Source organism: Furipterus horrens, unplaced genomic scaffold, assembly GCF_987537825.1.
Source record: "Furipterus horrens unplaced genomic scaffold, mFurHor1.1.pri manual_scaffold_2, whole genome shotgun sequence".
In the NCBI taxonomy this organism is placed as follows: Eukaryota; Metazoa; Chordata; class Mammalia; order Chiroptera; family Furipteridae; genus Furipterus; species Furipterus horrens.
The window spans coordinates 213657929-213682740 of record NW_028327172.1 but is presented as its reverse complement, the minus strand read 5'-3'; positions in this window follow the sequence as shown (position 1 = coordinate 213682740).

Sequence of the window (24812 nt, the reverse complement as noted above, 5' to 3'; positions counted from 1 at the left end):
CCCAGCCCCAGGCAACAGCTCTTCTACTTCCTGATTGTATGAACTTGACCGCTCCAGATGCTTTAGATGAGTAGAAGCACACAGTATTTGCCCTTCTGTGAGTGGCTTGTTTCACTGAGCATTATGTCTTAGCAATGGCATATATATTATGTATGTATATATATATTTATATATTTACTGTATCTAAATAATGCAAACATACAGTCCAATAATATCAATATACACAGCAGTCCCTCTCTATATTATGGTTCACTTATTGTGGCCTCACTGTATCGCGGGATTTTTAAAAATATTATATTTAATTACTTATCGTGGGTTTTTCGCTATATCGTGGGATTTTGCAGTACTGTATACGTATGTTTTTAAAGTTATGTAAGTTTAAGAGTGTAGAATAAGTGTAAGGTTCCCACTTCGCGGTGGGGGGGGGGGTGATCTGGAACATAATACCCGTGGTAAGTGAGGGAATACTGTATTTGAATCCATGCACATATATATTTTATATGTGCTCCTTGTTGGTTTTATGGATTGCAAACATTTTCTATTGTCTGACTGACTCATATACTCCCTTAATGTGTTTATTGATAAGCTGAAGTCTTAATTTTAGAGTAAGCTAGTTTGTGAGTCTTTCCCTTTGACTATTAGTTTTTCTACCGGCACTGCTGCCTACCTCAAGTCCTGGGAAATTATCCAATGTTATTTTCTCAGAGACCGATTGTTTACTTGGAATTCATTTTTTGTACATTGTATGAAGTAGGAATGAAATTACTATTTTTCTATGTGCATACTTATTCGACCCAGCATAATTCATTCGAAGTCCTTCCTGTACTATTGTACAGGTCTATCTTACTTAGAAGTTTAACGTTCATATCTGTGCAAACCTGCCTCTATGCCAATTCATCTACCTTTGTGCCAACACCATTCTGTCTCATTTGCTACATCTTTATAATAAATCTTGATACCTATTTGAGTAATTCCTACAATTTTGTTTTTTTGATAAGGGAAATAAACTCTCAAACAACCAAAACCCCACAATAAACCCAACAAACAAGCTGAACCCTTTATGCCACATACTCTAAAACCTAAACACTCAAGTGACAAAAACCGTCCTTCATGTGCTGCCCCTCACTGCTGTCCCCTGGCTTCTCCTGGTGACCCCATGTCACCCTTTGTGAGAATCTATCTGCATCTCAGTTCAGAAGGGTGCTTTATCTTGTTAAGTGTGACTCCCTCGGTTTTCAAGACATATATTTGAATCTACTTTCCAATATATACTTACTGGTTTTTCCTTGTTTTTAAAATTTCTGTTTGAATCATTTTTAATGAACCTAGTATAAGACTTTTGAGTTTAGATGTCTTGTGAGTTGGGGACCTCCCTCTGAAATGGGTCTCCACACTAACTCGGAAGTAAAATATGTTCATTTTGGGAGCCACTGTTGGGGGGCATGGGATCTAGGATAATACTCGTGAAGAAACAAAGCTGAGGACAACGGGAGCGTCAAAGGACAACTGAGACAAAGTCAGTAACTGGCATCTGGATGGTGTGTTCTCCTCTCACCTCTTCCCACATGCAGGTAGCTTAGCAAAGGACAATGCCACCTTTTAACACCTCTGGGTTGTCAACTTGTCTTCAGGACAAAGGGCTGTAGCGTTGGCAGGGTGTGCAGCGTTCGAGACCTGGGGGATGATGGAAAAGGGCTACGAGGTTACAATGTGCAGGTCGCAAGCATGTATAGTGGGACCCCTTCATGTTCCCATTGTTAAGCGTTCTCCTGATCCGGGCTCTGCCAGCTAGGGAGTGACGCTGAAGCAGAACTCTGCCTCTGAGCTCCTCAGGAGGACTTTCTCAGTCAGGAAGACTTGCTTTTCGAGGTGGGACGCATAGCCCAAGTCTGGCTATCTGGCTTTCTATCTCCTGTCTGCCCCAACTCCCCTTTTCACAAACGGATGTTTTTCTTAATGTGTGCTCCATCTTGATCCTTATACAAATGAGTTGTTTGCATTTTTGAGTTATTAAGGAGACTTCTATCATGCTTGCTCCACTTTTGTTAAGCTATGATGATCCTCTACCTATAAAATGCAGTAAAAGAGAAAGTAGCTCCCCATAGATGCCCTCAAGGGATTGTCTTGCCTTACCATTGAAGAGAAAACTTAGAAAAAGCGTTCTCTTGCTCAATGGGGACAAAGGATCTGTAGGAAGATGCTGCTTATAAAAGATAATGCAATCCTGTCTTGCCTGTCTTGTAACATGCCCAGAAGACTTCGTTTCCAAATCTCATTAACAACCTGGGGTGAAGTGGGAAAACTGGAGAAAACTTCTGCAGATAACTTGCAAAAAGTCCCCCAAATAAATACCAGACTCTCACATATTTGAAACCTTTATCCACCCACCAGGCCAGGTTGAAGAAATTGTAACTGAAAAAGCGCCCAGGACATTGAGATATTATTGAGTGTCCAAAGAAGCCGCACTCACTTCTGCGTTTCGCTAGTTTGTTTCAAATTGCCCTTGTCCCAAAGCCGACACCTCTGTATTTTCCTTTCCTGAGGAGGGTAGCATCGCCTCTATGACATGGTTTGTATCAATATAAGAATAAGCCTTTGAAGTATCATCGCTAAAGTCTCTGAGCCCTTAAGAGTGCTCAGCCTAAAAGTTATGATCTGTATTGCTCTTCTATCTACAATAAATGTACCAAAGACTTTTGGTCAGAGGGAGCTATTTTACTGATATCATTTCTCTTTTGTCCAGACCTAATTTTCTTTTTATAACATTTTATTTTAAGATGGTTTATCTTATAAGAAGTTGCAAAAATAACCCAGAGTTCCTGGGCACCTTCCATCTCCCTTCTCCATCAGTTTCTCTACTACCCTCTGCAACAAAAATTCTCCCCTCTGAAACCAGGTGATGATACTGTTCTTCTTGGTGAGACTTTGATTGGTTCAGCCACACCTGGGTCAGCAAACGCTTTTTACAGCTGAGTTAAATATTCACATATATTCTTTTTTTTTTCAAGTATATTTTATTGGTTATATTGTCACAATAGTTCCAATTTTTTCCCCTTTGCTCCCCTCTGTCACATATATTCTTAAGTTGGCTAGTGACAAATGAGTGAAGCAGGACATGTATAGAAAAAAAATCCCTAATATTAAAAAGACATTGGAGCAAGTGGAATGATAATTGGCACCTATTGCTGGGCACTGAGTTGAAAGTTGATGCAGAGTGAGTAAGTAGGGAGAGCTCCGCGCACACCTGCACCCCCATCCCCGGCAATTGTTAGAAATGCACTCCCTGGGACCCTGTGCCACACCCATTAACTAAGAATCCGGATTGAATCCAGATGCCCAGCTGACTAACATGCACGTGGAATTTGGAGAAACCGCTGGTCCACAGGACCTCATGCTAAAAGTGTGCCCCAGCCTCAGCTGATCCTTGCTGGATAAAAAGGTGCTGTCCACATTATTAAATCTTCCAGTTTTTCAGAAGAAATTGGAAATGACCAAAAACATACACAAAGTTTTGTGATGTGCAAACACTGGGCTTATTTTTGTTAGGGATGTGCGCAGCAACTCTCATCTGCAGACTCTGTAGGACCGGCGGGGCTGGTGGGTTCTCTGCCTAAGGACACAAAGCTTGGAAGCCAGGACCACACAGCCCATTGCTGCCTTTCAGCTTCCTGAAATTTACTTCTGTCTTACCTGGTTTTCTCCTTCCATGGCTGGGCAAGCAGGGAAACGGGTTCCCAGAACAGACAGGGTGGCTCGCAGGCTCACAGCTCCTAAGAGGCCGAGTGAGAACTTCATCAAACCCCCACTGCTCCCCTCCTCTCACAGTCGATGCGCTTTCGGAGTTAATGGGTCAGTCAGCGCCCTGCTGATCCGGGACCTATCCAAGGTGTTAGAATCCTGGACTCCCGCAGCTGGATTTTTAGCAGTGAGAACAGTGGTAAGTGCGAAAACGTCCTCACCGTTGTTCACAAAATAGACATTTAATTACCAGACGCTTCTGCGTTCGCCCAGCAGGATGCAGAAAGGAAGCAAAGCGTAATTGTGGCAGTGCCTCTGGTTGGGAACTTGACACTCAGCCAGGAAGGGCGTGCAGGGAGCCAGATGGTGAGGAACAGAAGGTGACGTGTGGGGAGCCATTTCCCGCTCAGCCTGGTCTCATTGGGAGCTGATTTGTTTGAGGCTGGGCTGCCCCCGGGCCAGGCTGCTGGCCCTCTGTTTGGGGGTCGTCTGGGTCTGTTTTAACAGATGCTCCCTGTTGAGGAGATCTCTTCCAAGGAAGCTCAGACATTTTGTCAATAGTTAAGGAGCAAAATTACCAAGTCTGCAGGAGCTCCTAGAAAGCTATGGTCGGAGAAGTGCCGAAAGTCAATGACGTCATGTGTCTCATCTTCCTCATGTGACATATTTAAGACCTCACCTGGGTTCTGGAAGAACGTTTAGAGTAAAGGAAGCGTTTCTCCTCATGCCTTGTGCTTGTGGATCTGGACTCCTGGGGTGTCTGAACTTGCCTGTCCCGTGCTGGATTCCTCATTCTTAACCCCTCGGGTGTTACATGAAAAGTAGCAAGGATAGAGGGGTGGATACCTTGGCATATGAGAGAGGAATCTACCTCTTCAAACCTGGTTTCCAAATGCAACTCCCCTCCAGGAACATTTGCTGTGCTTCTTTGGTAGGTACAACACTTTTCTGTTTAATTTAGAGGTGTTTTTGTTCCAGGGTTGATCTCTTCTCCCAGTTCCTTTTTACACCAACTCTCATTTTATCATATATTCATTCTATTCTTTCCTTCAGCAACTATTTAATGAGCAACTATTATAAGGTAGAGACTGTTCTAAATGCTGAGAACACAGTCATGAATACAATGGCTAACAAACATATAGATAAATAATATAATTTTGGAAAATGAGAAATTCAGGCCAGGCATGCACATGAATACACACACATTTCTCAGGATCCTGGGGCAGAATGACATGGGATGAGTCACTACCTTAGGAGGCCAAGTGAGGCATCTCTGAGGAGGAGACAGTTGAGACCTCAGTGATGAGAAGGCCAGTTATAAAGATGAGGAAATGGAGAGATGTTACACAAAGAGGGAAAATTGGAGCTAAGAATCTAGATGTGGCAATGATCTTGTATGTTCAGGAATATAGGAAATACAGTCATGAATGGGAGAGAATGACAAGAGATGAGATTGGGAAGGGTGGCAGGGGTTGTATCCTCTAAGATCCTGTAGACCAAGTCAAGGATTTCAGTATTCTTTTAGTGAAAATGAACACAGAGGGGTCTTAATTTCTAATGCAATTTGTGTTTTACCAAGATCATACTGGCTGTAGGGTAGAGGACGGGCTGTTAGGTGGGCAAGAATGGGGTCAGGAAGAGAATTGAGGCAGTTGTTGGAGAAATCTAGGTGTTTAATGATGGTTGCCTGACTAGCATAAGAGAAGTAAGAATGGTGAAAAGTATTTGGGATATTTTTTGAGGAAGTTCCACTCTGGGCAGCCCCATCTTTCCTATGCCAACTTTATCGATTGAATGTCCTCAAATTCCAGCACATTGTGAACAATGTGGGTCCTTCCTATTCAGAAGGTAGACCTCCAAAATTCCAAGAAAATGTCAAAGGGAATATTTGGTATAATAACATTTATTGTTCAAGACTCAATAAGCATTCTGAAAACTTGCATTTATTTATAAGGCATTGCACAGAGAAAGAAGAACAGAAGATTGTGTGCAGTGGGAGTCCCACAGCTGGAAGACCGTGACCCATGTGTGGGAGAAGAAGAGTTTTTGGAGTGGAACAGGTGAGCTGATGTCAAATATTTAAAAAACTATCAAGTGAAGAAGGAGACAACCTGCTTGGCACGTGAGCAAAATCCCGGGACCATATTAGTTTTCTAGGGCAGCTGTAAGAGGACCACAACTTGAGGGCTTAAGCAACAGAAATTTTTTGAAACTAGAACATTGAGATCCAGGTGTTGGCAGGGTGGGTTCCTTCTGAGGGCTGTGAGGGGGAATCTGATCCAGGGCTCTGCCCTAGTGTCTGGTAGTTCGTTGGCAAGCTTTGGTGTTCCTTGGCTTGTAGAAGCATCACTTTGGTCTTCGCATTTACACTCAACCTCTCTGTCTCCAAATTTCCCTTTCCATAAGGATACCAGTCATATGAGATTATGGCTCCCCCTATAATCTCCTTTTAGTTGACTCCCTCTGCAAAGACTATTTTCAGATAAGGCCCAGTTCTGAAGCGCTGAGGGTGGGGAGTTCTCCAGATCTTCTCTGAGGGAGACCCATAATTCAACCCATAACAAGGACTAGTTGGTAGAAGTTGAAAGGAGGCAGATTTTGCTTCAATCTAAGAACCAATTTTTCAACAGTCAGAATTTTCTCTGTCTTTCTCAATTGCACCTTCCTAGTGCCTCGAGCTTTTAAAAAAAAGTTGAAGGCTATTCAGCCAAGGATGCTGTGGTCAGGGATGTCTACATTGCATGTAATGATCATTCGCAATGACCTCTGTAGTTTGCAAAAGCTAGTTGTCTATAATTCTATAATATTTGTCTTAAAAGAATAACTGACTTAGTGATGTCTCATAGTGAGCCAAGCTCTAGACTAAGATGTTTTTAACAATTTACAAATATCTAATAAGGTTACAAATGAACAAACCTGAATAACATTGCGCTAAGTGAAAAAAAAAAAGACACAAAAGGATACATATTATATGATTCTTTTACTTAAAATGTCAAAAATAGGAAAATTTATAGAAAATATAGGAGTAGTTGCTGGGACTGAGGAAGGCGGTGGGTGAAGAATGATTGCTCATCGGTACAGAGATTCTCCTTGGAGCGACGGAGCTGTTCTGAACTTAGATGGTGATGATGGTCGCGCAACTTCATGACTATATGTAAAACCACTGGCTTGCGTGGTGAATTTTAGGGTGTGAGATTATATTTCAGTATAAAACAGAAATCTCATGAAGTAAGTGTTATTGTCCCCATTGTACAGATGAGAAAACTTAGATTTAGACTACAGCCTTTAGTCATGCTTAGATAGCAAGGGGCAGAGCTAGGATTCACATTTGTCTTTACTTTTTTCCACTTACAAAGCCAGGTTTCCTATGGACTTCATGGGTGGCATTTGATCACTTGAAAGATAGCACCTGCTGGTGATAAATGTCAAGTCCCTTGAGGACAGTCAAATCCATCCTGTCCACTTATGTAAGCTGTCCTCGGACTTGAAAGGTCAACATAAAATTTTACTTTCCTCCATGGTCCGAGGGTGGTAGAGAGAATTTTATTTTCTTTCATCAAGTTTTCTGATTCTCTATAAAAGAAGAAGGAGAAGTCTGTGGCCAGATTACATAGGGTCAGAAATTAGGGTGGATGGAAGCTTGGAATTCTGTCTGCCACAGACATTAAGTTGTATTGATCTAAAATGAGGTCACTTCAACTTGGTTCTGTCACTTTTACAGAGCCCACTATTTAGAATACGGCATAGAAAGACCTGAAGTGAAATGCACGTGGAACACAGGGCAAAGTAGTGCACAGAACCTGTAGAATGTTGATCATGTTTTGTGCTGCTAGTTCCAAAGCATTTCTGCACAACCTCTATGTCTGACATCCTCATCTGCAGTTGCCGAACAGGCTGGGTGAAGTGCCACCTAAGGAGTAGAGTAGGCACTCAAAACTTATCCCCCCATTTTGGAACATTCCAGCTGTATTAGTTTCCTAGGCTTGCTGTAACCAAGTCCCACAGACTGGGGGCTTAACAAAGAGAAATTAATTTTCTCACCGTTCTGGAGGCTAGAAGTTCAAGATCAAGATGTTGGCAGGGTTGGGTTTCTCTACACCTCTGTCTTTGGCTTGGAGACAGCCTTCTTCTCCCTGTGTCCCCACATGGCCGTCCCTCTGTGTGTGTCTGCATCCTACTCTCTTCTTCTTAGAAGGACACCAGTCATAAGGGATTAGGACCAACTCCAATAACATTATTTTAACTTAATTACCCCTTTAAAAAACCCTATCTTCAAATACAGTCCACATTGTGAGGTCCTGGGGCTTAGAGCTTCAACATATGGATGTAATTCACCCCATAACACCAACCAAGTATGAAGTGCACAGAAGAGATGTCATTATCTGTAAGATACCAGTGAGGAAGTTAGGGCACAGAGAGAAATAGCTCAAAGCCAAGTGGATAATGAGGGGGCACAGAGGCATCACAGGGGTGCAGAGCTTCCTCTTTCCAGCTCTTTCAATGGCTCCAAACTAAATGGCAGGTGGAAATTTACCTCTGAGATACTAAAAGAAAAGCTATTGAGTGCGGAAGCTGCCTATAGACACAGTGAAGAAGATCTCAGAAGGCTGTATTCAATCTGTAGCTCTTTCTGGGACTTGAAATTTTCCTTGCTTTCCAAGTCGCATGAATGCTATTCAAAGACTTTTTGTTTTACCTCATTCTCTTGTTTTATGATGAATTTGTGCGTGAAAAGACTCATTAAGGACATCATTATTCTGAATTTATCAGTAATGAACTGTCTGTGGCACCTATTAGCGGCAAAATGGTCCCAGTCCCTTTCTGTAGCTGTCTACATTCTTCTTCATTATTTACTACTCAACTCTCATCCATTTCAAATAGATTTGGCTGGATGCAATTTTTCCCCCCAATTGTTCTTTTATTTGAGTGACAAATATTAATAGAATTCATAATCCTTGAGGAGTCCGCGCTGAATGTTCCTATGTTAAAATGACTTTTTAATTTTTAACCTTGAGATGGAGTAGGAAGGCTCACCTTGAGAACCTACACTTTAGAAGACCCTGTGCATTCATTATGGCACTTAATTTTCACAAGAACTCGGAGATATGTGTCAGCACTCTCATTTTCCCTGAGAGGACGGGAGGCGCAGAAAGGTAGATGGCCTTGTTTTGGCCACCAGACTAGGAATTTCGCCCACCATGCAGGTGAAGGCCTGATACTCAAGACCATTATGATCCACTGCCGAAGATTTCATTGCAGAATAAATTTTCTTTGACTGCCACGTTCATGCCAATTCCCATGTACTGAGACACAGGTTCAAATCTGGGACTTACCAAAATGTGTAAGCACCTCTGCTGATTGCAAGACCCAAGACACATTTGCTCAGCCTCCTTCATTTCTGCTAGTGTTTTCTGATGGAAATGACTCCTTCTGGTATAGTCTGTCACCTTTTATGCAAGAAAACAGATTCTTGGGAAAAAACCCTTCTGACTTCTTTTGTGCCTTTGCGGGGTTTTCCTCTTATCTCCCTGCTGTGATTAACATTCCTTTCTGAGGACATTGGGGTAGAGATTTTGTCGGAGCCCCCACTGTGGTGGCTGAAATAGTAAGATTTTACATGTAAACTCTCGGGCATCTCCTGCTGTAACCAAATGAGAGACCGGATACATTTCACCTTCTGTTATTTGTTCAGAACAAAACGAACGAACAAAAAACACCATCAGTGATTAACAAACCAACTCTTACATTTCACTTCAAAATGCCGACAGACAATTCTCTACGCGAGTCAGCCCTGCCCACGCGTGGAGTGTGAGAATTTGCGCGGACACCCGCTGACACCGTGGGTGTCATCTGAGGACCTGACTCCTCCTGGGTCTGGAATCCAGCGTTACCCTCTTGAAATCTTCAGCGACATGCATCAATTGATTACCTTTTCTGATCATGAGATAAAGAAATCTGGTTCAAAGGGGCTTACACGAAGGAATCTTTCAAATATTGTCACTCCATACTCCTTAAAATTTTATTTTAAATACTCTGCAGCACCTAATTATTTCTTTGCCGAGTCGACTCGCAGAAAGGGCCTACTACGTGGTATTGATTATTTGTTTCTACAAATGAGTCTTCAGGGATTTCAGAACAATCCCGCTGAGCATTTCTATGACTCAAGGTCTTTGCAGCAGAAACAGGAAGCTTCCAAAATAGCGGGGGGTGGGGGGGGAGGTCGTTGGGTTTCAGACCCAGACACACTGAGCAACGTCACTACTGCGTTCTGACTGTGTGATTTTTAGGGCTGTTGTAGGTTCTCAGACCTGGGAGGTGAGGAGCAACTTTATACAGGAAGGGATGGCGACTCATCCAACAAAATAGGAAGCTAAGGATTTAAAAATGAGGTCTTAACTAGCTTTCTCTCTCGTTCCCCCAATTTCCATGTTATGTTCTAAGGTTTTCTGCTGTATTCCCCTTTCTTCACATTTATCACGGTTTAATTGCTTGCAAATAGCTACCTGCCTTGTGAAAGTATATTTTTAAAAAGCAGGAACTTCATATGTGCGTAAAATGTTGATGGTTTAACGGACGGTAGAATGAGACCATCGATGAATGAATGGACGGATGAAGAGATGGGTGGATGGCTCACAACACTAATTACTGACGGCGCGGGGCAGCAGGGCTATCAGAGCTTTCTATATTTTCTATTTTTACATGGATGGAGCTTATTTTAAAATGTACAGTTACAACTATGACAATGTATAATTTGACAAGAAAATGTAAAATGACAAGAATAATTTTCATGTCTCCGTAAACACATGATAGATACTTAAATTTTAACAATTGGTTTCTAGTAAATAGTCCCAACATAAAACATATTTTGATATATAGTTTACTCATTTTATATTAAAATATTATACCTATAAAAACATGGATGAGTACATCTTATTAAGTATAGTAATAATATAAAAATGATCCAGGTACCCAAACTCAGGTGAAGCAACAGAATATTTGTCAGCATCCTCTGTGTTTCTCCGTGACTGCATCTTTCTCTGGCTTTTCATAGAGCAGCCGCTCTCCAGAATTTGTCAACCCTTTGCTTTTCTTTACAATTCTACTAAATATGTAAATAGCTTTAAAGTAGTATTTGATTTAGTCCTACCTGCTTATACACTTTGTTAAAATATAAATTAAAAAAATGGAAACCATGCCCTTATTTGTGTTTATGTAGTGAGAACATGTTAAAAATGCATTTAACTCAGAAACGAAGGAAGTATAGTACGGTGATAGAACTGATTCAGAAGAGGGTGAGGAAGACTAGAGTATAAAGTTAATAAACAAAAAGTGATGAAATAAAATAGCTAAATTAGAAAAAAGCTCTAATGTCCTACAGGTCAATAAAATTATAAGAGTTCATCTCTTTTATTGGACAGAAATCATGTGCAACTTATCAGCCTTCAAAAGTTAACACTTATTTTCCAGAGTTTCTTGATTAGTGTTTCCAGATCCTAATAAGTAGTAAGTAGTAAGTTAATTGAAGGTTGAGTTACATGATCTTTAGTGAGCTTGTTAGAAAAGGCTCTAGGATGATGTTGAAAGGGCTGTCATAGTGGTAATATTTCTGTCTTATTTGCAAGTTAGATAGTTTCATTTTAATTTTGTACATGTGAAATCATAATACACGTATTTTAAAGTTATAGATAGGTCTTGTTATGTTTTGGAGTTAATCCATGTCGATATAGATAGCTATAGTTCATACATTTTAACTGTATGAAGACCCATGATTTATTTTACATAAATATATTTTTAAGTGAAACTATTTTTTCCAACATTATACGTTCTTTTCACATACTGTACTTTAAAAAAATGTTGTACAGTGTGGTGATGAAATACTTTTCAACTCTTGGTTAATAGTTCAGTCTTAGAGGCCAGCCTGTCCAGCTCTAAATCTTGACTTTGGCACCTACTAAATCTTTCACTGCCTCTCTTTTCTCTTTCATAGAATAGAATAATAATAGCATTCATCTTACAGTGATACGTGAATATAAAACGTGAACACCCACCCTTAGCTTATAGCCGCCATTCGCTAAATATTAGCATTCATTGTTATTATTATTTTGCAGTTCAAATACATAAACTCTATATATTATCAATGAATAGCCTGCCTTTAAGTGGATGTTGCAGATGAAGAATTTCTACTATTCCAATAACTGTGAAGAAAGAATATACGTCTTGGCTTGGGGTCTGTTAGACATAAAATTAAAAAAAGGGAGTTCGGAGAGGTAACAGCTGACTAACAAATTTGAATTTGAGGACACATAAGAACTCGTGAGATAGATGCATATCCAATACACCCAACTATCCTTACTCTGATTCCATGCGCTCTGTCTACATCCTAATTACCGTTAGCCTTGCCTACAAGTCAGCCCAAGGGAGATAACGGGTGGTCGTATGGATTTCAACATTTTGACCCTTGTGATGGTTATGTATTATTATGACCCGTTTCTTGCCTCTCTGCCTGTATTCATTACACGCATGAATCTGGTAAATGTGTCATCCACAGAAAGGAGAATTTTACCCAAGGTGCTTAGAGCTTGACTCTGAAACACAGCAACATGGGGACTTCACTCTTCACACCGTGGCCTTAGAGCAGCATCGCTTGGGAGCTTATTGGAGCTGCAGAATCTCAGGCTTCCCTCCACACCCACTGAGTCAGAATCTGTATTGTATTGGGATCCCTGGGTGATTCTTACACTCACGAGCCTGGGAAAAGAATTCTACCAGAAGGTGAGGACAGCCTGCCCTGCCCCACGCAAATTTGCCTGTTCCTCTGGCTGAGCTTCTGTCCGTGGGATGCAAATGGAGCAAAGATGTGGAGAGGCTGAAGGACGGGAAGTTGAAGAGTGGAATGATGGACTTACCATTTCATAGGGGACGTAGTTGCCAGTGGTGGTAGAAGGCTGACGGAGGAAACATCAGTAACTGTGAGGAAATAAAGAATCCTGAGTTCGGGTTCTGACGAGTGGCTAGAACTTGGTTAGAAGAGCGCTGCTCTGTAATTCAGGCGTTAAGGCATCAGTAACGCGAAAAGGAACCAGGGAGCTGTTGGATGCAGGAGGAGAGGGAGCTGTAGCTCTCAGGGCGGAGGGCTTGTACCTGCGACTCAGAAGGGTTTAATTATACCAGTGGTGACAGCCTCACTCGTGTCTCTTACAGGGATACAGTGCCTGGGACGCAGTGGGTCCCAAGTTCACGCTAGTTGCATGCATAAATCATAATAATAGCATTTCTTGAGGGATCTGCATGTTTTTGGTATTGTACCGACATTAACTATTTCATTCCCACTGTAATTCAATGGGGTTCTTATCATCACCATTATCAGCAGCATCATCACTACTGGACCAATAAGGGAACTAATTTACCAAGAGTCACTTGCCCAGAGCCACATAACAAGTCAGTCTCAGAGATCAGTTTCAAACCCAGACGGCGTGACCCTGTATTTTACTCTCCAAGGGAAGAAGGAATCATTTGATAGGGTCTTTGCACAAACATACAAATCCGGAACAAAGAACATCCAATTCCTTGGTGAAGATCTGTACACTCTTCACATTTTCTACATGGTGGTGTGGACCCATATTCCAAACCATCTTCTTCATGTCAAAGCAGCTGGGAAAAATCTCCATTAAGTCACCTGAGTCTCCCTGCTCACTGCTCTGCAGAAGATTCATTCATTCACTCATTCATTCATTCAGCAAATTCAGTAGTTCATAAGCTGACGTGAAAACCAACGGTGTGCGATAACCCTTCCATCAAAATTAAAACTAGAAGTGTATATGTGTGTATATATAATATTAAAAACATATTCTTATAATAAGCATGGGAAAATGGGCAGGTTTTCTTTTTTGTCACATTCTATTCACTGCACGGGTCACACGGATAAACCAGGCATTCTTCAGAATGCACCTGCTCCAGAAGTGATGAAGCTATATGGGTGAGAAGGAAGGATTTAATGGAGGAAGAAAGGAAATATAGAAAAACTTTACAATACTGTACATTTTGTATCAACAGCCATTTTTTATTCTTTGAAAATACAGAGTCACCTTTGTGCCTAACGACCTTTAGCCCCGATGCCGTGCACACCCTGTGGTGCCCGGGGACCCCGCACCCTCTCCTCCCCTGGCATCCATGAAAGCATCTGACATCTTCTGTCTCCTGGGACTGCGCGGGCTTTGCAGCAGAGAAGACATCGTCTTAGTTCTTTGTCCTCAGCGCCTCCAAATCCTTCATCTACCCTGTCTGACCATTTCCCAGCTGTCTGCACTGTTTCTCTCTTAGAGCCCTTTTCTGAGAATGAGCCAGAACACAACAAACCTTAACTCTAGAGTTAAATGGTACTGTCCCTCCTGGTCATGACTGTTCCCCTCTTTGCTGTGATGACTCTTTAACGGACACCTTAAAGCTTCTTTGAGATCCTTGATTAACTACAAGATGTAATGTTCTTTGCTATGTTGGTTTCAGGTGTGTGTGTGTGTGTGTGTGTGTGTGTGAGAAAGAGAGAGAAAGAGAAAGAGATTCCCCCTCTTCCTCCTTATCTCTTCAAATAATATTTAAAAATTTAGTTAAATTTTGAAAACAGGGTCTGGGTGTGTGCAGAGATGAGACACCTCTCCCAAGGGACTGATCTCCTGTAGACTCAGAGTAGTCTTCCCAGGTATACCTCCCACCTGCTTCTTTGACTTAGCTCTGAGCACTTCCCTGAATGGGAGGATAGTGCTTTTAAGGGCAAAAATTTCCCCTTGGTTTCAATGAAGCTTTTATACGTTTGTGGCAGCCCTGATGAGAAACTTCTGCTCTTCTCTGCAGCTCCCAACTGCTGAGTGCCCGAGGCATGTTTCCATTTCATCCTTTAAAAAAAAAGTATATTTTATTGATTGTACTGTTGCATTTGTCCCAATTCCTTTTCCCTGTGCTCCCTTCCACCAGCAATCCCATCCCCCTTAGTTCACGTCCATGGGTCTTGCATATAAGTTCTTTGGCTTTACCCTTTCCTGTATTATTCTTAACACCCCCCTGTCTATTTTGTACCAACTGATTATGCTCCTTGGTCCCTGCACCATTTCCCCATTTCTCCCCCTTCCCCTTCCAGCTGATAACCCTCCAAATGATCCCCACACCTATGATTCTGTTCCTGTTCTGGTTGTTTGCTTAGTTTGTTTTTGTTTTTATTTTTTAGATTTTATTGTTGATAATTGTGAGTTTGTTGTCATTTTAAGGTTCATAGTTTTGATCTTTTTCTTAAGTAAGTCCCTTTGACATTTCATATAATAATGGCTTGGTGATGATGAACTAACTCCTTTAGCTTTACCTTGTCTGGGAAGCACTTTATTTGCCCTTCCATTCTGAATGATAGCTTTGCTGGATAAAGTAATCTTGGTTGTAGGTCCTTGCTTTTCATCACATTGAATACTTCTTGCCAGTCCCTTCTTGCCTGCAAAGTTTCTTCTGAGAAATCAGCTGATAGTCTTATAGGAACTATTACAGAGTGTGGTCCCCCAAATTTCCCAGAGCCTGCAGTTGGGGGATGCGGGGAAGGGACAGCTTTCAAGACGCCTTTGCATATCTATGGATGGTAACTAGTGTCTAAGTTATGCAAATGGCTTTGGTTCTTTCAAGATCCCAAGGAGGTGGGAGGGGCTTTGACCATAGAATGGTGCGGAGGGAGCACACAGGGCCTGCGCAAGGTTCTGTGAATGGTCAGAACCAGTTACCCTGCCCACTGTGTCACAGGCCACTGTCATGGATTTAAAAATAAGGCAGCATCCATTTTCAGGGAGAGCACCATGTGGTTTTAGAAGGAAAGAGAGATCCATGCAGCTTTGAAAGGGCAGAGGGTGATCCATGCAGCCGGTACCCTTTTCTAAAAACTCACATCGTGCTGCTCCCTTTGCTTCGCCCACTGGTGACTTTACTTCCTTCACCCACTGGTGACTTTACTTCCTTCACCCACTGGTGACTTTACTTCCTTCGCCCCACCAGGATCTTTCCCAAGAAGCCTTCTCTGAGCAACTTAGAAAAAGCAATTTATCTTCCCTGTCACTTATTATCCTATTACTCTTTTCAATTTCCTTCACAGCACTCATCATTGTCAGAAATACTTTAATTTTAGCTTCTTTTGGATGTTTCTCTTTCCACTGGAATACCACGCTGTGGATCCAGGCATCTTGTTGTCCTTATAATCTTTGTCTACTTCCGCTGTCTTCAACTTGGTGCAAAGTAGATGTTCACAAAACATTTACTGAGAGTGAATGATGGACCGAATGAATCATTACGTTAAGTTTAAGCTTTATTCTTACAGGTGGAGACTTTGTTGCTATTGGAGAAGCACATATTCTTTCTCAAAAGTTTGTTAACATCGGTGCTTCTTCATGCAATGGGAATTTATGGCCTTATTTATAGCAGAGTCTAAAGGTGGAGGTTGATGGAACTTCATCAGACATCTGTAGATTGTTTTACAAGACCCTGACTATGAGAAATGAACATGACTTTTGTGGTATTCCTGGTTATATTTTGACAGATAATGGCTTATATGACACACGTGGCTTATGACAGAAGGGTCAACAGAAAGAGTGTGATGGAAACAGTACATCTGGTTTTATTGCTTTGATCGTGGTCCTTATCTTTATAGAGGATGGTCTGATGCATCTAACCAAGCCTTGAGTCAATACTGCCTGCCCTTGTTCTAATTTTCATGATTTGGCTTTATATCCCGGCACTCTTTCCTAGCTCACTCTGTTGGCTTGGCTTCCTGGCAAGGGTGAACTGGCTTTCAGCTCCTGCCCATGGCCCACCTTTTGCTTCACTACACTTCACACCACGTGCCATCATTGGAGAATTTACTGGTCAAGGCCTTTGGTTTCGATCAGCATTTCTACCACTTGCAAGATGCATGACTTCGGGTAAATGACATATCCATGCTTAGCAACAGTTTCATTAGCCACAAGAAGAGAGGCTGTTGTAATAGCGGCAGTGCTCCCCTGGCACCTGGGAAGATGAGGTGAGACAAACCAGGCAGAGGACTTAATGCGCTGCCGGCTCAGAGGGCACATGCAATAAGAGGGCAGTCGCTACTGTCAGTGTTAGCACCCCAGATTCAGATATTCCCAGCTCACCTCGCCCTCCCTCCTCTCAACGAAAGAAACGTCTAACCGGGGCTAGAAAGACACTCATTGCTACCAAAAACCGTGACCCAAACCTAACATGACTCTTGGCGCATAGGGTACTCAGCGTATCTGTGGGTTGAATGAATAAAAGCATGAATGCCTACCACTAGGCGGACTCCCCTAATGTAATGTATTTCTGTCCCTTTGGAACAAAAGCTGCTAAACGAAGAGGGTGCCACTGCTTTAGAGGCCACTGAGGCTACTTCCTCAAAAACAATTCTCCTCTCATTCAAATAGAGTGTATGCTTTGGCTTCTTGTAACAAGGAAGGACAACAAATCATGGTGAATTTGGAAATAAAGTTCTGCAAGTGAATATGACATTTTCTTACTAGTAAGCGTTGAAGGTCCCCAAATGGTGGGAATGTTGGGAGCAGATAGGCCTGAGATTGGACCCAAGATGCATCAGGATAGCTCTGTGAGCTTGAGCTCTGTGGATTAATTTCTGTCCACGTTTTCTCAACAGTGTGGGAAAGAGCCCCTCCCCCTGGAGAGTTGTTGGATCCAACTTGCTTTATGGCACACTGGGTAATGACTTCCTTATATGTGAAGCAGAATGGTAGTAATGGTACCTGATGAGTAAGTCAAGGTGAGCTCCAGTCTCTTTGTCGTGCCTGGTGCGTGATGAAATCTCAGTAAATCTGAGTCCTTCCTTCTCTTCCTCCTCTCCTTCCTCTTCCTTTTCCCTGTATCCTCGTCTTTGTAATGCATCTTTTCATTTGGGACATACATTAATAGAATTTATATAGCCTTTCCAGCAATATCTACCTTTGAAAGTATTTATATGCATGTATAGAAGATCGATTTCCCAACATAGAAAGTAAAAATAGTAACTACTGCAAATACACTGACTACGTAACGTATATCTGGTACATTATATTTTAACGTCTAATTCTGACAATATCTATCAGGTAAGCATTGCCACTCTTGTTTTCAGAATGCAAGGATGTCAAACTCAGATAAAACAATGTAACTGGCACACTATCATTAAGTGTTGTTTTGTGACAAAGTTCATTTCAATTTGCTCCCAAGAGATGTTATTTCATTTGATAGAGCATCCTTATCATTACGCCGTATACCTAGCAACAAGTAGAAACATAATCAATAAGGTAGAAGAGAGAAGGTCTTGTTTTCCAGTTGGGGGAATCAATATTTTGGAACTTTTTTTGGCTAATTGTGTCTTTTGAGAATTCAATATATTTCTTAATACTTGTTATTTGCAAAATCTTGTGTCAACATGAAAGTATCACCCAAAAGTAGAAATAGGCAGGCTGGGTGTCAAAGTCTTCCCCAGTGGGATAAAGTTGGATCCCCTCAAAGTTCTGGACTGATCGCAGCACGTGGTCCAGGGAGCGGGGGCTGGGACCGATGTGTGGGTCACGGAGATGGCCAGCGGCAGGATGGAGCCAGACCATGAGTGAAGGCATGGCCTTACTCACAGCCGAAGCTAGAGGTGGAGTTTGGTGAGACTTCATGGGACATCAGAGATGAACGAATCGTGACAGACTGAGGAGAAAGCATGGAGGTAAAGCACCAGATTAGATGACAGAAGAGACGTCACAAGTTTCTTAAAAAAACAACAATGACCTCAAATTTCATGAAGCAATTACGATGCGAGAAGAAAACAGTCACACGCAGAGCTGGCAAAATGAGAGTAAGTGGTAAAAATACAGTTTCAGTGTATCTTTTGAGCATCATAATATGATTCTGTTTAAAATCGACTTGGATCTATTTTAGAAAAGCCAGAACAGAGCCAAACACACACAGTTACAAGGCCACTGGGAGTCACTTTGAGTCATCACAATTTCCCCAGGGAGTAAAGCTAGGATCCCTTGCACTGGGTGTTGGCTACATTAAGAGTTGACGGGTGGAGGCTCGAAGGGTTGAGGGTGGCATTCTAGCTCTGACCCCAAAGAACTCCAAAGGTCTGAAAACCAGTTGTCTACCCTCAACCCTCACTGGGCCTGAGCATGAAGAACAGAAACACTATTGTCTGCATGACCTTGGCTTTGCTATTCTATGGTCTTCATTACATTACTCGACTTTTCTGGAATTGCCCTGCCCAAGCCGATGATTGGATCGTTCATTTCAGAAACTTCCTAAAAGACCTATTTACTCTTCAGTTGAAAACACCAACAGGTAATTTGCACCCTGAAATTCTTTGAATCTTTTACCTCAAAGTCTTCACCTTGCAATTTCCACCAGTCTCGGACGGTTGTATCAAGATTCTTACCCAATTATTATCAAGTCCCCACACTGGAATACTTTTTAAATGCCAAACTGCCAAGTCTCAGTAAATTCTTATCTTACCAGCCCGATGCTGAGAAATTGCCAAAGCTTTGCAAATATGGTGTTTTCCTTTACTGCTATAAGTGATAAACTCACCTTCGTGTTATTGACAAGTTATGTTGGTGGTATTTGTATAGCCAGTTTTTGACACATTCTTTGGAGGGCCCAAGTGGGTATAATTTTGGATGTTTGAGCCCTACTTCAAACAGAGAAGGTCTGATTGTATTTATTGAACTTCCTTATCCCATATGATGAGGAGACATGTTTCAGCTGATAATAATCTAAAAAAAATAAAGAATCACTCTTTCATTCAAAAGGAAAGTGATCTATGCACTGTTCCACCCAAGTCTGGCATATTTCTCCTTCATTGTTGATATAGTTTTCATAAAATCTCAACTCCATAGCCCCCCTGTCCCTTTCTCTATGTCATGGGAGTGGTTAACCAGAAATCCGTCAAGGTATCCTGCATCTTTAACCTTCTCTGTTTCTGAAATGTCCTTGCACTGAAGAAGGCCTCCTATGGCATAGAAATCTGTTCCTAAAATGCTAGTTTTCCTCCCACCATCTAATGGAATGCTGGGCACATATCAGTCACTCAGTCTCCAGCTGTTGGTATTTTGTACAATTGAAGCTGGATCCAATTCAGTGTCTGGAGTTTTTGTTTTTTTAATTTTAACTGTCTGATTCTATAATGTACCAACATAATTTTATATCAGAGACAAAGCTTATTCATTTATTGAGTGCCCGTCAATGGTGGGCCCTGTGCTAACAGTTTTATATGCAGGAGAAATCATCAGACGCTATTCAAGAACTTTGAAAACAGAGACCAAGGCAGCTTAAAGAAAATTTCCAGGTTACTAGTCTATGCAAGACTGGGTTGAAAACAAGTGTGTCATAGCGAGTCATGGTGGGGCTTTATCAGATATACAAACCCTTAAATCTAGAGGCCAGATATTAGGATTTACAAATTATGAATAGACCAAGGAGTCTGCATTTTAAGAAGGAACTCGCATCGTTTCAATCAGATCATCATTAAGAAACACTTTATTCTACCTGCATCTGAGTGGTGAGGTAAAATAACTTTAATTATCTTTATTTTCCAGAAAAGGGAACTGAGATCCATAAGCACCTAGAGGAACACTGTTAATTTATGGAGGTGTCTTCACATAAAGCCAGATACTTCTAGATTCTTACATTTAAAACACCTTCATTAAAAAAGTTTTCTTTATTAAAGTTCTTTTTATCAGTATAAGTGCATTCAGTATAAAAATAAAATCAATCTTTGAGTACTGTTACAGAAGAGACTGTCCCTGACTGCCCTCCGACCTCTTTTCTTCTCACCGGGAACAACCATATCCATCACCAGCATTTATCCCCACATTTATATAACAGAATTACATGTCTACTTCATGCTTTTACAGTTTTCAGGTTTACACAATGTGTGCTCAGTATTAAAAAAATGAGGATTTTTCTTTCTTTGATATATCCTCCCTGGCATCTACCACCCACTCAATTTTCCAGTTTTCCTTCTACCTATTGTAAGTATATCATATGTTTTTGAGATCACTATTTAGAACTTAAATGATCATGACCATGTAAATTGGTTGATGGTCTGGGCCATTTCATACACTATGATATGACAGTTTTCTATTTTCCCCTATGCAATATTTTGTCTTTTTGTTCATTTGATTGTAATTATCCCCGTAGTTATCACTCATACGTTCCCCACATTTCTCCCAACTACGAAAACCTTTCAGTGGATTTAAATATGTTGGATATTGTGCAACCTAGAAATTTTTCATGTGTTTTCATCTGCACTGATTGATTTCTGGTGCAGATGCATAGGCAAGATCTAGGGCTTTTCTTTACCAATTTTCCCAGGATTCTCATTGCCTGTTTGTATCCTCTGTGTTGTGGACCTCATGCTTCTATACCCCGTTTATCACTTTTTATACCTTGTTTTAGTTTCCTACACTGAGGGCATACCCTCCAATACCTTCCTACTAGAGAGTGTTAAGAAAATACCATTGTAAGAACTCGCTCGCCCGGAAACGTTTTCAGTTGACCTTCCCATGTAATTGATGTTTGAGGTGGGGATAGAACCCCAGGTTCAAAATGTTGTCTTCCAGATTTCCAAAGGCATGTTTTACTCTCTGCTGGCTGCCAGTGTCTCTGGTTTTAAATCTGATATCTTTCTAATCCTTTTAGTATAGCCTGTTCTTTTGGTTTTCTTTCTAGACACATTTAGGAGTAGCTGTTGTTTTTTCTTTTTCCTACCTAAATGCAATTCAGGTGAAACTAGTCAGAAGTTAATTAAACTTCTTGTGGAATCTGTGTTTTGATAAGGGAACAAAATGTAATCTCTTTAGAAGTTTCAAACGTTGGTGGACGTTAGTGCTTACAGATGCTGCTGACACCATGTGGGTGGTCATGAAATGTTTCCTGTGGATGTTAAAATAATTTCCAATGAAGGCAAATTAGAGGGAACCAATAAAAACTTCAACAAACAGTGATGTAAAAACTAGCTATTGGTATATGAAAATAAATGAATCTCCACCCACATCTCATTTAATCATGACATTTAACTCAACAAATATCATAGCGCAAATCATAAAGCTAAAATCATGAAATTTCTAGAAAAAAACACAAAAACTTTGTTCACAGCTTTGGAGGATGTGCAAACTTTTCTTGGGACGCACACACGAAAAAACACTAACCATAAAATAAATCATAAGTTGAACTTAAATGGATCCTTGTGAAAAAACACCATTAAGAAAGCTAAAAAGAAAGTAACAAAGTGGGAGGAGTGCGTAATCTGCACATTTGGAAAAAAAAAAATACTTGTATCTAGAATGAATAAGAATTCATGCAACTCAACAATAAAGACACAAGCAACTCAATTTTAGTAAATAAATTAAAAAATACAAATGGCCAGTAAGCACATAAAAACGTGTTCAGCATTATTTTTCACAAAGGAATGCAACTCAAAACCAAAGTGAGGTATTATTTCACATTTAGTGAAATGCTTAAAAGTTTTAAACGGACAATACCAAATATTGGTGAGATCGTGAAATAACTCGAACTCTTTTGAATTTTGGTGGGCAGTTTTGCAATTTTTCATACTGTTAAATACACACGTACCCTTTTATCCAGCAAGTCTAATTCTAGATAGTTACCCCACAGTAAAGGTTACATGTAGCATCGAAGAGTTTGTATAACAGTGTTCATAGCAACTTAATTTTTAATAAACTGGAAAAGTGAAAATGTTCATTATCAGGAGAATGAATTATGAGTAAGAAAAGAAGAAGATGCTCTATTTCCTTTCTGGAGTACTATTCAGTCATAAAAAGGAGTAGTTGATCCTATAATAACATAGATGAATATAAAGAAATTATATTGAACAAAAGACTCTAGATCCTCTGAAATAATCAATGTATTTTTCTATTCGTATGAAATGGTAGAAATCAAAACAGTATTTGCTAGGGTGATGGAAATAATCTATTACGTGGTGGGGGTAATGTTGATTTATTTGGGTGCATGTATTTGCCCCAAATTATTGAAGTTCACATTACAATCTGTGTGCTTTGTTGTATGCAAAATGTAACTCAAGAAAACTTACTTAAAATAAAAGTTTATGGGTATGATGTGAAATTTCATTAAGGTCATCTCAACCAAAAAGCATAGCACGTGGCCAGTGCTTGGGGTGGCGCATCAGAAATGATATAAAAAACACATTCGATTACAACATCACTTTTCTTTTTTACAAAATGGAGCTACTGATCATTTCTCATCAGGTTGTTCTTAGGATTAAATGATACCACATAAAGAAATGTTTTCTCCTGTCCTTTAAATCTGTTTGAATTAACTTATTTTCTCCCTCCTCTGTACGTCTGTCCTGAACCTCAATGTCACAGCCCTAAGTGAACTAGTCTGGACAATTTAGAAAACACATTCAATGTCTCATCCCTTGGTCTGACTGCCGTAAACTCGCCAGCTCTCTGCTACCCATCTCCTGGGCTCTACCCTTCATTTTTTAACCCTCTGGAGTCAGACACTATTCACCTGGAAGAAACCATGGGCCTCTCCCTCCTTGAGGTCTCTCAGGAGCCCTGAAGGAGAAGAGCGGAACTGAGAGCCGAGACCAGCATGAAATCCCAGGGGTCGCTGCCTCCCCCCTCAGTGGCCACCCACAGCAGAGCCAGCTGTCTCCAGCGGGGCTACTCTTTCTTCTGCGAATGCCAATGAGGAAAAGAGACCGTGGAGCTGAGTCACATTAACGACACCAACCTGCCAGGAGAAAAGGTCACCCAACCCTGTACTGAGGTCTAGAGAGCCCTTCCAAAGTCTTGGGTCAAAAACTGATCCTCTGATTCCTTCTAGTATCTTCCCCTAGACAAGGGAGTTCTATGTCTTGCAAGCTAAAAAACTATAACTATTGCAACACCCTAAAGTCCTAGTTTTATTTTTCAATATCTTTGTTTCTTCGAAGTCTTTCAGATTCAAAAATCTTTTGACTTCCAAGCTCTCTCTCCCCACCATCTAATACTCAGAGAAAGGAGGGAGAGAACACCTTTCCGAGTCTCCTAGGATGATGCTGAGTCTCAAAACCTTGTAACACTCTGGGGGTTCTCCCCACCCCACTGTGTTATACAACACCGCCCTCCCCATCTTCCTGAGGCTGTTGAATTGAGATGAAATCATGGGAGACTCTGGGGCCAAAGCCCCATAAATATTTGAAGAATAACTCTCTTTTCATGTCTTCTTTGAAGAATACTTTTCTTTTTATGTTCTTTTCTTCCTCCTAATTAGTTTATTTTCTGTGACAGGCTGGAAAGCAAAGTCATTCTGTTAACATATATTAAAATGCATCCCTGATGCTTGAAGAATTATTTTCAATAATATCTGTAATTTTCTGTCACTCTGGGTAGTGTGGTGGAAAAATACAAATAAGGACAATTCAAGCTAATGTCTTTTGGAGGCATTTACAGACTTCTGGTATGTACACACTTAGATTCAGTAACTATTTATTAGGATGTCTGCGCTGTAGTAATACTGGCTTCAAGAATAACAGCTATCATTTAAATGGACTAGGCCGTATCCTCATTCTGTTGTTTTGTTTAATTCTTACAGCAATGCCAAAAGGAAGGTAATATTGTAATATCAATTTTTAGAAGGAAATTAGGTATAGAGAAGGGAAGTAGAGTAACTTAAGATCGTACAGAATACGGCAGGATCAGTGTTCTCACTGCTTGCACTTAAGTTTTTAACTCCTAGGGCAGAGGCTGTTTGTGGGTGCCTCCCCAACATGTCCTCCCCTTGACCGATCTCCAACTCCCAGCCCTCATTTCTTCCCTCAAAGTCCTAAGTTTACTCTTCCCATGATGTAACTGACTAGAAATGCCAGGACACTTATGCCCACTGCTCCAGAAGTTTTCAAACAAAGACAAAAGAAGTTTGTGTCTAAATACTCCAGCCCTGCACGCGCCCTTCCAGTAGGCTAATTCTGAGACGCAGGTTCTATCTGCCTGGTTCCAGAATTTGCTGCTAGTCCACAGTGTTAACCACCCCTCTCTGCCTGCTCT